Source organism: Garra rufa, chromosome 1, assembly GCF_049309525.1.
Source record: "Garra rufa chromosome 1, GarRuf1.0, whole genome shotgun sequence".
Classification (NCBI taxonomy): domain Eukaryota; kingdom Metazoa; phylum Chordata; class Actinopteri; order Cypriniformes; family Cyprinidae; genus Garra; species Garra rufa.
In genome coordinates this window covers 23,245,323-23,256,911 of record NC_133361.1, presented here as the reverse complement: position 1 = coordinate 23,256,911, position 11,589 = coordinate 23,245,323, and positions in this window count along the sequence as shown.

The window sequence follows — 11,589 nt, the reverse complement described above, 5'->3', positions numbered from 1 at the left end:
AAAACTGTCATTTACACATTATGTATGTATGTAATACTCATCTTTAAAAATAAAAGTATATAGTGAATATATATTTGTTCACAGTAATAGATTAACTATAATGTTGTAACTTTACTGTAATTTTATTCTTATAATTACATGTTTATTATTATAATAGTGAATAGTCTCTATTATTGTTATTTATTTATTTATTTTATTTTTTTCTTTTGGGCACTCTTAGAAATTCTCATGATTGAAGTATATTCCCATTCATATTTACATTTTTTAGCACACCAGTGTGACTAGGAGCATGAAATTGTCCAGCCATGACTTCCTGTCACACAGGATTATAAATATGAGGAACACAAAGCCTAAATTTCCTTATTTGTCCATCACAAGGTGTAAAACCAAAGAATATAGTTCTAATGTGCAGAACAACATTACTGAGCTTGCCAAATTAGAAAGTGGCTGTAAAAAACAAATCATTTCCCACCATCAGGGCAATAATTACGAAGTTCCAATCAACAGAAAATGTAACAAATCTATGCCTGGAAGAAGATATGTGTCAATATTGTCATAATGCACAGTGAAGATGAGAGTTTGAGTGGCCAAAGACTCACAAGGATCACAGCTGGAGAACTGCAGAGATTAGTTGAGTCTTAGGGCCAGAAACCCTTAAAAATGTTTAAATAGCCCCTATATCACCACATGTTATTTAGGAAGGTTTCATGCTAAATCCTGCTCGCTCATAAATAAACTAACTACAGCATATTTAGTTGTCAAATACGACTGGAACTTCAAATGGGACTGGCTTGTATGGTCAGATGAAACTAAAAAATTATCATTTGGCAGGAAATACTCAAGATGGGTTTGGTGCAAACAGGGATAAAAAGTACCCAATGCCCACATATAAATATACAGCTGGATCTTTAATGTTGTGGGCCAATGATCCAAAACAAACACAAAACTCTGTCACTAAGGACAAAATGGCCATGGCCATCCCATTCCCTGACCTGAACCCTATGGAAAATGAGTCAGGTGAACTGACTCATTAATTGGGTGGCAATAATTGTGGCCAATGTGAACTAGAGAAAAAAATTTCACCCACAATTTCAAATTTTTTTTACTTCAATGAAAGGTTAGAATTTTTTTAATTTTTGAATAAAAGATCAAAAGGATAAACGATGCACATATATTTCCACAGCTGCCTTTATTCATATTTACCAAGGGTGCCAATATTTAAATTATAATATTTGATTTAAATCTGATTATTGTTCATTGCTGCATCATGTTATCATGGCTGCCTGTGAGAGATGCTGTAATCACACTGCTGACTGTCATGACCTAACAGCTTTTTAAATTTAAATTCTATTCGTCTGCTTGAGCAAGGTAAGCTTAACTTTTTTAGTCATGTGGCAGTACTTTTTTAAAAATTATTATTGCAGTCACTAGAGATGAGACATAAACGGAATACAGTACAACTGTAAAGCATGACTTTTATTATTCAAGTTTTTATTGTTGTCACCACAGTCTTACTATGTGCAATGAACACATTTCCTCTAATCTGTTGCTTATGTTATTTTGGAGAGTCCTGTTCATAAACAGTTCATTTTAAAAATATTGTGGAGCTTTTACTGCGTTAAATCAGGTTTTACATGTCAGTTATTAAGTGTTTTTCATTTTGAAACATAATTCTGCTGCAAAACATAAATTATTACAGTTAGTATGCAGTTAAAAAGAATACTATTAATCCTTTTTTTTCAAAGCCAATGATTTTACATTCCTTTTTTAACACCCTGTTGTTCTGTCCAGTGTGTATACAAATGTTGCATATTAGTGTTCACTTGGTGAGAACTGTGGGTAGTGGTGACATTATGTTGGTTTTTAAATGCTACTGAACAGGAACATATGGTGTCAAAGCATGAATATGTGCTTAAGTGGTCAAACACAAAAATAGCAATAATAATTCTTAAGAGTCCTTTTGAAAACGGTGTTATGTGTTGTGATATTTGGCATATATATGTATTTGGCTTAGTGCACAAAAGGACTATTTCTCTCAAATATTGCTCACAAATCTGTCTAAATCTGTGTTAGTGAGCACAATCACACAGTGAGGCAACAATCAACAACCTGATCAACTCTATGTGAAGGAGATGTGTTGCACTGCGTGAGGCAAATGGTGGTCACACCAGATACTGACTGGTTTTCAGACCCCTCAATACCGTAATACTGCACATTTTAGAGTGGCCTTTTATTGTGGCCAGCCTAAGGCACACCTGTGCAATAATCATGCTGTCTAATCAACATCTTGATATGCCACACCTGTGAGGTGGATTATCTCGGCAAAGGAGAAGTGCTCACTAACACAGATTAAGACATATTTGTGAACAATATTTGACAGAATTAGGCATTTTTTGTGCATAGAAAAAATCTTAGATCTCTGAGTTCAGCTCATGAAAAATGGGGACAAAAACAAGTGTTGCGTTAAAATTTTGATCAGTGTATATTGCTTTTTCTCATGCTTCACTTAAAATGCACCATAAAATTCTTATGTTTAGTTTTTACTAACATTTCTCATTCAGCGTGAAGCACTACCAAAACAAGATCTGAAAACCACTGGTAATGCTTCTCTTCACACTGCACATTGTTTATTTGCCATCACAGCACCATCAACTAGACATTCTTAAAATAACAGAGAAGACAGAATCTAAAAAAATCCAGAAAATCACATTGTATGATTTTTAAATAATTATTTCCATTTTATTGCATGAAACAAGTATTTGATGACCTACCAACCAGCAAGCATTCTGGCTCTCACATACCTGTTAGTTTGTCTTTAAGAAGCCCTCCTATCCTCCACTCATTACATGTCTTAATTGCACCTGTTTGAACTTGTTACCTGTATAAAAGACACCTGTCCACACACTCAATCAATCAGACTCCAACCTCTCCACTATGGGCAAGACCAAAGAGCTGTCTAAGGACACAAGGGACAAAATTGTAGACCTGCACAAGGCTGGGATGGGCTACAGAACAATAGGCAAACAGCTTGGTGAGTAGGCAACAACTATTGGTGCGATCATTAAAAAAATGGAAGAAATTCAAGATGACTGTCTGTCTCTCTCAGACTGGGGCTCCATGCAAGATCTCGCCTCGTGGAGTATCAATGATCCTGAGAAAGGTGAGTGATCAACCTAGAACTACATGAGAGGACCTGGTCAATGACCTGAAGAGAGCTGGGACCACAGTCTCAATGGGTACCATTAGTAGCACACTACACCGTCATGGATTGAAATCCTGCAGCGCGTGCAAGGTCCCCCGCTCAAGCCAGCACATGTCCAGGCCCGTCTGAAGTTTGCCAAAGACCATCCGCGTGATCCAGAGGAGGCATGGGAGAAAGTCCTGTGGTCAGATGAGACTACAATAGAACTTTTTGGTATAAACTCCATTTGCCGTGTTTGGAGGAAGAAGGATGAGTACAATTGCAAGAACACCATCCCAACCGTGAAGCATGGGGGTGGAAACATCATGCTTTGGGGGTGCTTTTCTGCAAAGGGGACAGAACGACTGCACCGTATTGAGGGGAGGATGGATGGGGCCATGCATCACCAGATTTTGGGATGCTGGGTCTTCCAGCATGACAATGACCCCAAACACACAGCCAGGGCAACTAATGAATGGATCCGTAAGAAGCATTTTAAGGTCTTGGAGTGGCCTAGCCAGACCTGTCTCCAGACTTGAACCCAATAGATAATCCATGGAGGGAACTGAAACTCTGTGTTGCCCAGTGACTGCCCCAAAACCTGAAAGATCTGGAGAAGACCTATATGGAGGAGTGGGCCAAAATCCCTGCTGCAGTGTGTGCAAACCTGGTCAAGAACTACAGGAAATGTCTGACCGCTGTAATTGTAAGCAAAGGTTTCTGTAACAAATATCACTTTTTATTTTTTTATTGTATCAAATACTTATTCTATGCAATAAAATGGAAATTAATTATTTGAAAATCATACATTGTGATTGTGATTCTCTTTGTGTTTTTAGAGCTGATTTCAACCATCCACTCAGGACACACTGAAGGTGAGCACAGGTTGCGTTAGACTTTAACATTGTCCATCATTTTGATGGACAGGGTCGCATAAATTCCGTCATAATCCGTTATTACCCGTCATTTTAATTTTCATATTTTAATTATAACAACACATTTAATTGCATTTATTTTTGTTCACATTTTCATTTTTAATTATGAAAAGGCCATGTTAGTTTAGTGTTCAGTGCAAGGTGCCCCATGTGGTTTCATAATAATAATAAGTCCATCTTACCTTTCACAGCCCACTGAGATGCAATGTCTGTAAGTAACTGTTTGATCGTGATGTGAGCTGGTAAATCTGAATTTTGATTATGTTATGTGTAAATGTGTAAAATTATGTTAGTATAGTACTTCAGCATGTTTGGCATTTTCTCCTCATTTCCAAAGTGTTTATCTGTGTTGATATATAACTTTATTGCATTGTTGGTTATTTTGCCTTGTGAATGCTCATTTATTTGATGCTGGTTTTCCTGTTTACCTTGTGAAGTTTATGTTTATGTATTTTCTTTTCATTGTAGTTTCACAATTGTCATGAACTTAAACCTCAAACAATTTGTCTTCATCTTTGTGGAGTTTATAGTGAAAGTGTTTTAGAAGCTGGATTGGTGGATTATTGTAAAACATCCAGTAAAGCCAGTGACAGTATGAATGCAGAAGACCAATATCAATAAGACACAGGGGAAGAGACAGAACAAATATGAAACTGAATAAATACATGATTTTATTCATGTATAATTTGTCTAAGTTCTTCAAGCAGTCGCTGATATTTTCATAAGCATGATGTTTATTTATTATGGCAAAGGTTGGCATACATAGCCCCTAGCATCGCAATCACAAGTTACACTTGTTGGTTTCTGAATTAATTATGCCATTAAAATAGTTCCCTTCCGGGAACTCAACACTGCGTCATCAACGCTTTGGGGAATGCCATTGGCGAACCCGCCTCTGAATCAGTCTGTAGCCAATAGAACGACGGGAGCCAAAAGGGGAAAAAAGTTTGACATTTCTAAGGCGGTTCAGCAGCCACACAGAATGTGTGTTCCTCCCTGCCAGCGATTCATCGTTGGTGGGGACACACACAGGATGTGTGTGTTCTGCTTGGGAGCGGAGCATGCTCAGTCAGCCCTTGAGGGGGCTCACGTCACTCCCGTCGTTCTATTGGCTACAGACTGATTCAGAGGCGGGTTCGCCAATGGCATTCCCCAAAGCGTTGATGACGCAGTGTCTCGTTCCCTCAGGGAACTAGGGTTACATACGTAACCCGAGACGTTTTAAATGTTGATGTTGGTAGCTTGATATGAAAACGTGGGAAAAAATCCCTGCCCTGAAAGTGACTGGAAACAAGACTGGCCCTTTCGTGCACTGGCATGCTCGCTTTTGGCCCGACGGTGTAAACACTGCTATTGTTACCATCTTTCCCATTGACCATCTTTTGAACCTTGCATTTCCTTACAAGCAAATCACAAAGAATTTCATTACGCTTTCAAAAAATCCTCATGAAACATCAGGAGCTTGGACATTAAAAAAAATACTTTCTTTAATGGGGTCATCCGGTGCCACATGCACTTTTACAAGCTGTTTGAACTGAAATGTGTGTTAGGAGTGTGTGTACACAACCACCCTAGAATGACAAAAATAAACCCTCAACTGTCTAGGCAACACCCCATGTGCATTGTAATGACACGCCCCACAGAACTGAGGGGCTGGGTGAGCAGAGGTTCATATAATTTAAAGGGCCAGGTACTGATATCGTTTGCTGAGAATAGAGCCATTTTTACCAGGTAAAATGAGTGTTCCCTTCCGGAGGGAACTCTACGCTGCGTCCTGGTTAGGACACTTTGGGAACTGCTCTCAGCGTGACCGGTTCTGAAGCTCTTATAAAACAACGACAATGAACTTGACATTGACCGGCGCCAGCCCATGACGTCATTAACAAGGCGCCTACTAGTATAAAGGGGCGCTTGTGAATACATCAACCATCTTTTTGTTCTTCAGCCTTACCTTGTTCTAAGCTCGAGTAAAATGATGATTCCTAGAGTATACAGTTCAGCAAGTGTGCAGAATCCGTGTCAGAGAAATCTGACACCAGATGACGTGCGCAGTCTGTTTGTTATGTGTTTGGGTGAGTGAGCACGCGCGCTCTGTTCTTGAGAGTGCAGAGCGCGTCCATCGTGAGAGTTTCTCTCTAAGGAAACTCCGCTCTCGTTTGTCCCCTTTTCCGAGGGAATCGGGACATTTATCTGCCCTACGCGGCTCGGGTCCCGTTGCAGCCGAGGCTGCACGGAGAACGAGCCCGCGGTGGTTACAGATGATCGCGCACACGAGTTGAGAGATGTGTGATCTCTCACGCTCGTCAGCCGCGGACAAGGGCGAGCTGCGGGCGAAGGATGTATTAATCTCTGACATCCTTTGATACAGCGGCAAGTGCTCTACTGGTTTTAGCCAGGTAAGCAGGATGTGGCTGTTATGGGCGAAAAGTGACTTTCTGAGCTCTCACAGCCTGCCTGCCCCGCGTATGATGAGCTGTTGTCTGTTATGAGCCGCGCTGCGGTCTGCTTTGATCTGCGGTAAAAGCACGTGCAGGGGGAGGTTGCTCATAACAAATTATATGAGCAATTTCACCCTGACCATAACGGACCAGTCCCCATATACATCCCATTCCCTCCTGATCTATATATCAGGATCGGGAGGGCATGGGATAAACCATATTCAGCCGCACTCATCTATATCAGCATGTTAGTTATGCTGGTGCAGAGTGAGTGCGTGAGTATGGCAGGCCTCGATGCCATAACCTGAGGATACGTTTGCTGTCTCTCGGCGTGGGTGGCGTCGACGCTGAGGGCATACGCGGCAGCAGGTCAGGCTGGTGCTGCCTGCACGCAGTGGCAGTGTTGCAGGTGTACCGGGCTGATCTGCTGGAGGATGAAGACCCGTGGAGAGGGCTGAGCTGTTTCACACCACAGGCTTGTGGGTGAATTTTGGCAGACATCGGGGAGAAAGATGAGTGCTTTCTCCTCGATGCGCCAGTCTCGCCTTCCGAATTATTCGGTACATCCGTTGTTACGATGTTCGACTAACTCAGGGAGGCGGAGGCGTGCTCAGCGGCTAATAGATCCTTTGGGGTCTGTTATTTCTCACCGGTCCTCATCTCCACCCGAACGCAGGGGGAGCCTGGCCCCTCCTGGCCTGCGGGCTGGAGGCAGGGCCAGGCGGTTTGTGTGGCCACTCGAGACCCTCCTCTTGGGAGGGGTAGGTCTCAGAGGAGACGTGATGTGCGTTATGGGAGACGGGATCGTAGGGAAACGATCCTCTCCCTTCTCCCTCATGTCGTGCGGCCACCCGCCCTTTTTTCCCCTTAAGACTCTGGGGCTGGGCTGATGATAGATTGATAAATTCAATCCGTTGGCCCGGTACATGAACTGACATATAGGTGGTTGTGTATATGTATATGTACGTATTCTTTGTCTACCAGCTCCGCTTGGGTGAGACTTTAGTATTTGAGCTACTGAGCTCCTAAGGTCCCTGAGTGTCGAGTGTAGCCAGGTCTTCCCTCGTTTGTGAGTTAGTGTACCAAGACCTCCACTCGTAAATGACTCCTGTAGGGGTTAGGCGTTGTCAGTCCTCCTCTCATTCTGAGAGTTATCCCTTGAAGCCTCCGCTGCTTTTGAGCTCGGCTTAGGCACTATTTATACCTGCATATGCATGTCTACACACCTACTGGGTGTGGCAATCTACCCCGTCCCGTGGTAAGAGTCCCTCTAGACTCCGCTCGTCTGAGTGTGAAGACCGGGAGGTTAGGGTAGGTTCCCCACCCTCCTTTTAAGAAGATAGGAGCAACCCAGGGTTGAGCGCATGGGCTGCCTCTCTTTGTGAGTCAGTGCACTGAAGGCCCCGCTCCCCAGGGCCCTGTCAAAAAGGGAAAGAAAGAAGTTTTCTTTAGTGAGAGAGGAAAGTTTAGGAACCCCCCCCCCCCCCCTAAGTGTGAGGATTTTTTCAGGCCTCCTCTCTCTGAGAGTTGCGCTGACGAGATGCCCCTCTATGGAGGTTCTTGCCTAGGCTGATTTCTCACAGTTCTATCAGATTTGGGCAGTTCTGGGAGCTGGTAGGCTCTCGTGAGCCTCGCTCTACACCGAAGCTCACAGTGTTAGGTCCTCCTTGGCGGAAGCCCTGGTCTGGACCTCCAGGTTTCACCTTTTGAACCCTGTATAGGCGCTTACAGCTCTGTCCAGATAGCATTTAGGGGGTTGAGTGTAGTAGGTCTCCCCTCATTATTAATGAACTCTGTTGGTTAGCACCTCCACTCCTAGACTTTCCTGCCACGGTGAGCGTTGTCAGGGTGCTGTAGGCTTCCTCTCGATTGAGAGTCCTTCTGTAGGAGCCTCCGCTCTTCACTGCTGCTGATCAGACCTCCTTTCGCCTAGTGGCGTCATGATGTAGGTCGGGCGACTGGTCTTCCCTATGGTTTAGACTTAGAATGGTTAGATGTGTTCTCCTGCATGAGAACCGTCCAGTTGCAGCCTTCGCTCCCCTCAGTGCTCCGCTTACAAGTACATACTCGTGGTATTTAGCTGGTAGGCCTGCTTAGGCCTCGCTAACTGCTGTGCTCTGTGCTTTGAGCCCTCTGCCAAAGCTGAGTATTGTTAAGGCTCTCTCTTTCCAGACTTGAAGCCTCCACTCTACAGATTCCTGTGATGTGGGTTCATGTACTTGTAGCGTTGAGTGTAGCCAGGTCTCCCCTCAGTGGGTTTTTCGTTAAGACCTCCACTCTCGAGCATCTCTCGCTAGGGACTATTAGAATACCGCTCACCAAGACCGAGTGTTGTCAGGCTTTTTCTCTCTGTGAGATTCGTTCAAAGCCTCCACTCTACAGGGCCCTGCTCTCAGCATTTGGGCCCTGCTGTGAGTCCCGGTATTCTCTAAGCGTTGAGTGTAGCTAGGTCTCCCCTCACTAAAATATTTGGGTGAGATCTCCACTCCATAGAGCTAGGAGATTGAGCGTTGCTAGGCTTCCTCTCATCCGAGGGTCTCTGTGAAGCCTCCGTTCCCCTGAAGCTCCGCTTCTGGTACTTTCAGACGTGAGTGTAGCAGATCTCCCCTCACTGAATATTTGGTGTGAGATCCCCACTCTTTAGAGCTGGGAGGTTGAGCGTTGTCAGGTGTTCCTCTCATTCTGAGAGTCTCTGTGAAGGCCTCCGTTCCCCAGAAGCTCCGTTTTTAGTACCTCCAAGCGTGAGTGTAGCCAGGTCTCTCCTCACTTAGAGTGTCGAGGCCTCCACTCGTAAAGAGCTGGCGGATCGAGCGTGGTTGGGCTTCCCCTTTGGTGAGGCCCCCGTTCTCCAGAAGCTCCGCTTCCAGTCTTTCCCTCCAGGCGTGAGTGTAGTCAGGTCTCCCCTCACGAAGGGTTATTGAGATCTCCACTCCTAAGAGCTAGTGGATTGAACGTTGTCAGGTTTCCTCTCTTTTTGAGAGTCTTCTGTGAAGCCTCCGTTCTCCAGAAGCTCCGCCTTCAGTACTTTAGGCGTGAGTGTAGCCAGGTCTCCCCTCACTAGAGGGGCTATTTTGAGACCTCCACTCCTGAGAGTTAGTGGATTGAACGTTGTCAAGGTTTCCTCTCCTTAGAGAGTCTTCTGTGAAGCCTCCGTTTTCCAGAAGCTCCGCCTCTGTACTTACAAGCATGAGTGTAGTCAGGTCTCCCCTCACACAAGGGTTTATGTTTGAGACCTCCACTCTTACAGAGCTCCGAAGCTCCAGGCTTTGCTATCGCCTGTGATAATTATATGGTGTTTCCCTCGCTACGCTCTGGGCACCTTCTCAAACCCACAATAGTGGTGAGTACTCACGCGAAGCTTTGAGCACTCCTTAAAAACCCACGTGAAGTGGTAAGTGCACACGCAAGTCCTTGGGCACTTTCTAAAATCCACATGAGTGGTAAAGACTCCCCCCTGAAGGTTGGGTTCTTTTCTAAAATCCTGTATGGTATGGGTTACGCAGTATTTCTCCGTTCCCATTCTAGAGTTGGTTCTAAACACCCCTGGGTGGTTACAACTCCACTGCAGATAGCACTACCTATAGGTTTGAGTGCCGCTAGGCTTCCTCTCATCTAGAGAGTCTTCCTGCAGAAGCCTCCACTCTCCTGAGAACTCCACTTAGGTGGTTCTATTGCTTAGGCTCCTGGAGCCTCATGGATCACCTCCAGTGTTGAGTGTAGTTAGGTCTCTGACCTCCACTCCCAGAGTTTCCCGCAAGCACAGAGTGTTGCTAGGCTTCCTCTCGTTTAGAGAGTTTGTTTAGAGCCTCCGCTCTTCAGAACCCCCGCCTAGTATGAAGACTTAAGGGTAAGCTTCACTACTAGCGGTGAGTGTAGGTAGGCCTACTCTCGCTTAGAAGTATCAGGCCTCCACTCCTAGGAGTTCCGTGCTTGGGTGGCCGAGCTAGCTGTGACGTCGGCCCAAGTAGTGGGGAGTGATGTTCCTTCTTGACTCCTCAATCAGTCAGTTGTTCACTTACTCCTCAGCATGGCGGCGTTGGTATATCGTTCCCAAAGTGTCCTAACCAGGACGCAGCGTAGAGTTCCCTCCGGAAGGGAACGTCTCAGGTTACATAGGTAACCCTAGTTCCCTGAGGACAGGGAACGAGACGCTGCGTCTCGTAGCCATGCTTCGGGCCCCACTTACGTCTCCATCAGACAAAAAGATGGTTGATGTATTCACAAGCGCCCCTTTATACTAGTAGGCGCCTTGTTAATGACGTCATGGGCTGGCGCCGGTCAATGTCAAGTTCATTGTCGTTGTTTTATAAGAGCTTCAGAACCGGTCACGCTGAGAGCAGTTCCCAAAGTGTCCTAACCAGGACGCAGCGTCTCGTTCCCTGTCCTCAGGGAACTAGGGTTACCTACGTAACCTGAGACGTTTTTTTACACTACCATTGAGCATTTTTAATCAAAGTATATTACAAACTTTTCATTAGGACCCTAAAGCATCATATTAACTTGTGGAAAATGGGCATCAGATGACCCCTTTAAGAAATACATTCTCTGTTGTATTTTATTGCTTACGTAATCAGCTCCCCTTAATAAAAAGCGATCCACTTTTTATTATGGATCGACTTGTTTTGGTCTGATGGAGAGAAACACTCTTAACACTGCTCTTCTGCCTGCATGAATATATTTTGAGGCATCCACATTATCACTATTAAAATTTTGAGCAAGGGTTGAACCGGTTTTGGCATGTGCTCTGCTTTCACTTTTTGATTGTAGGCTCAAGTAGTTTGTGTTTGTGGTTGTGTTGACATTTCTTTTTTGCTTTGGGTTATGTAAGAAATAGGCTGTAAGCTTGTATATAGGAATATCAAGGTTAAAGGTTGAGCTGTTGTGGCATTTCCCTCCCCTTCTTTTTTTTATTCTGTTTTTGTTATTTACTACATAATCCTCTATAAAACCTGCATGTGTGAGACTGAAAACAGGACGGGAGGCAGAGACTACTATTTGGACAGTTATTGTTTTATTTGGAAACAGTGTTTTAAAA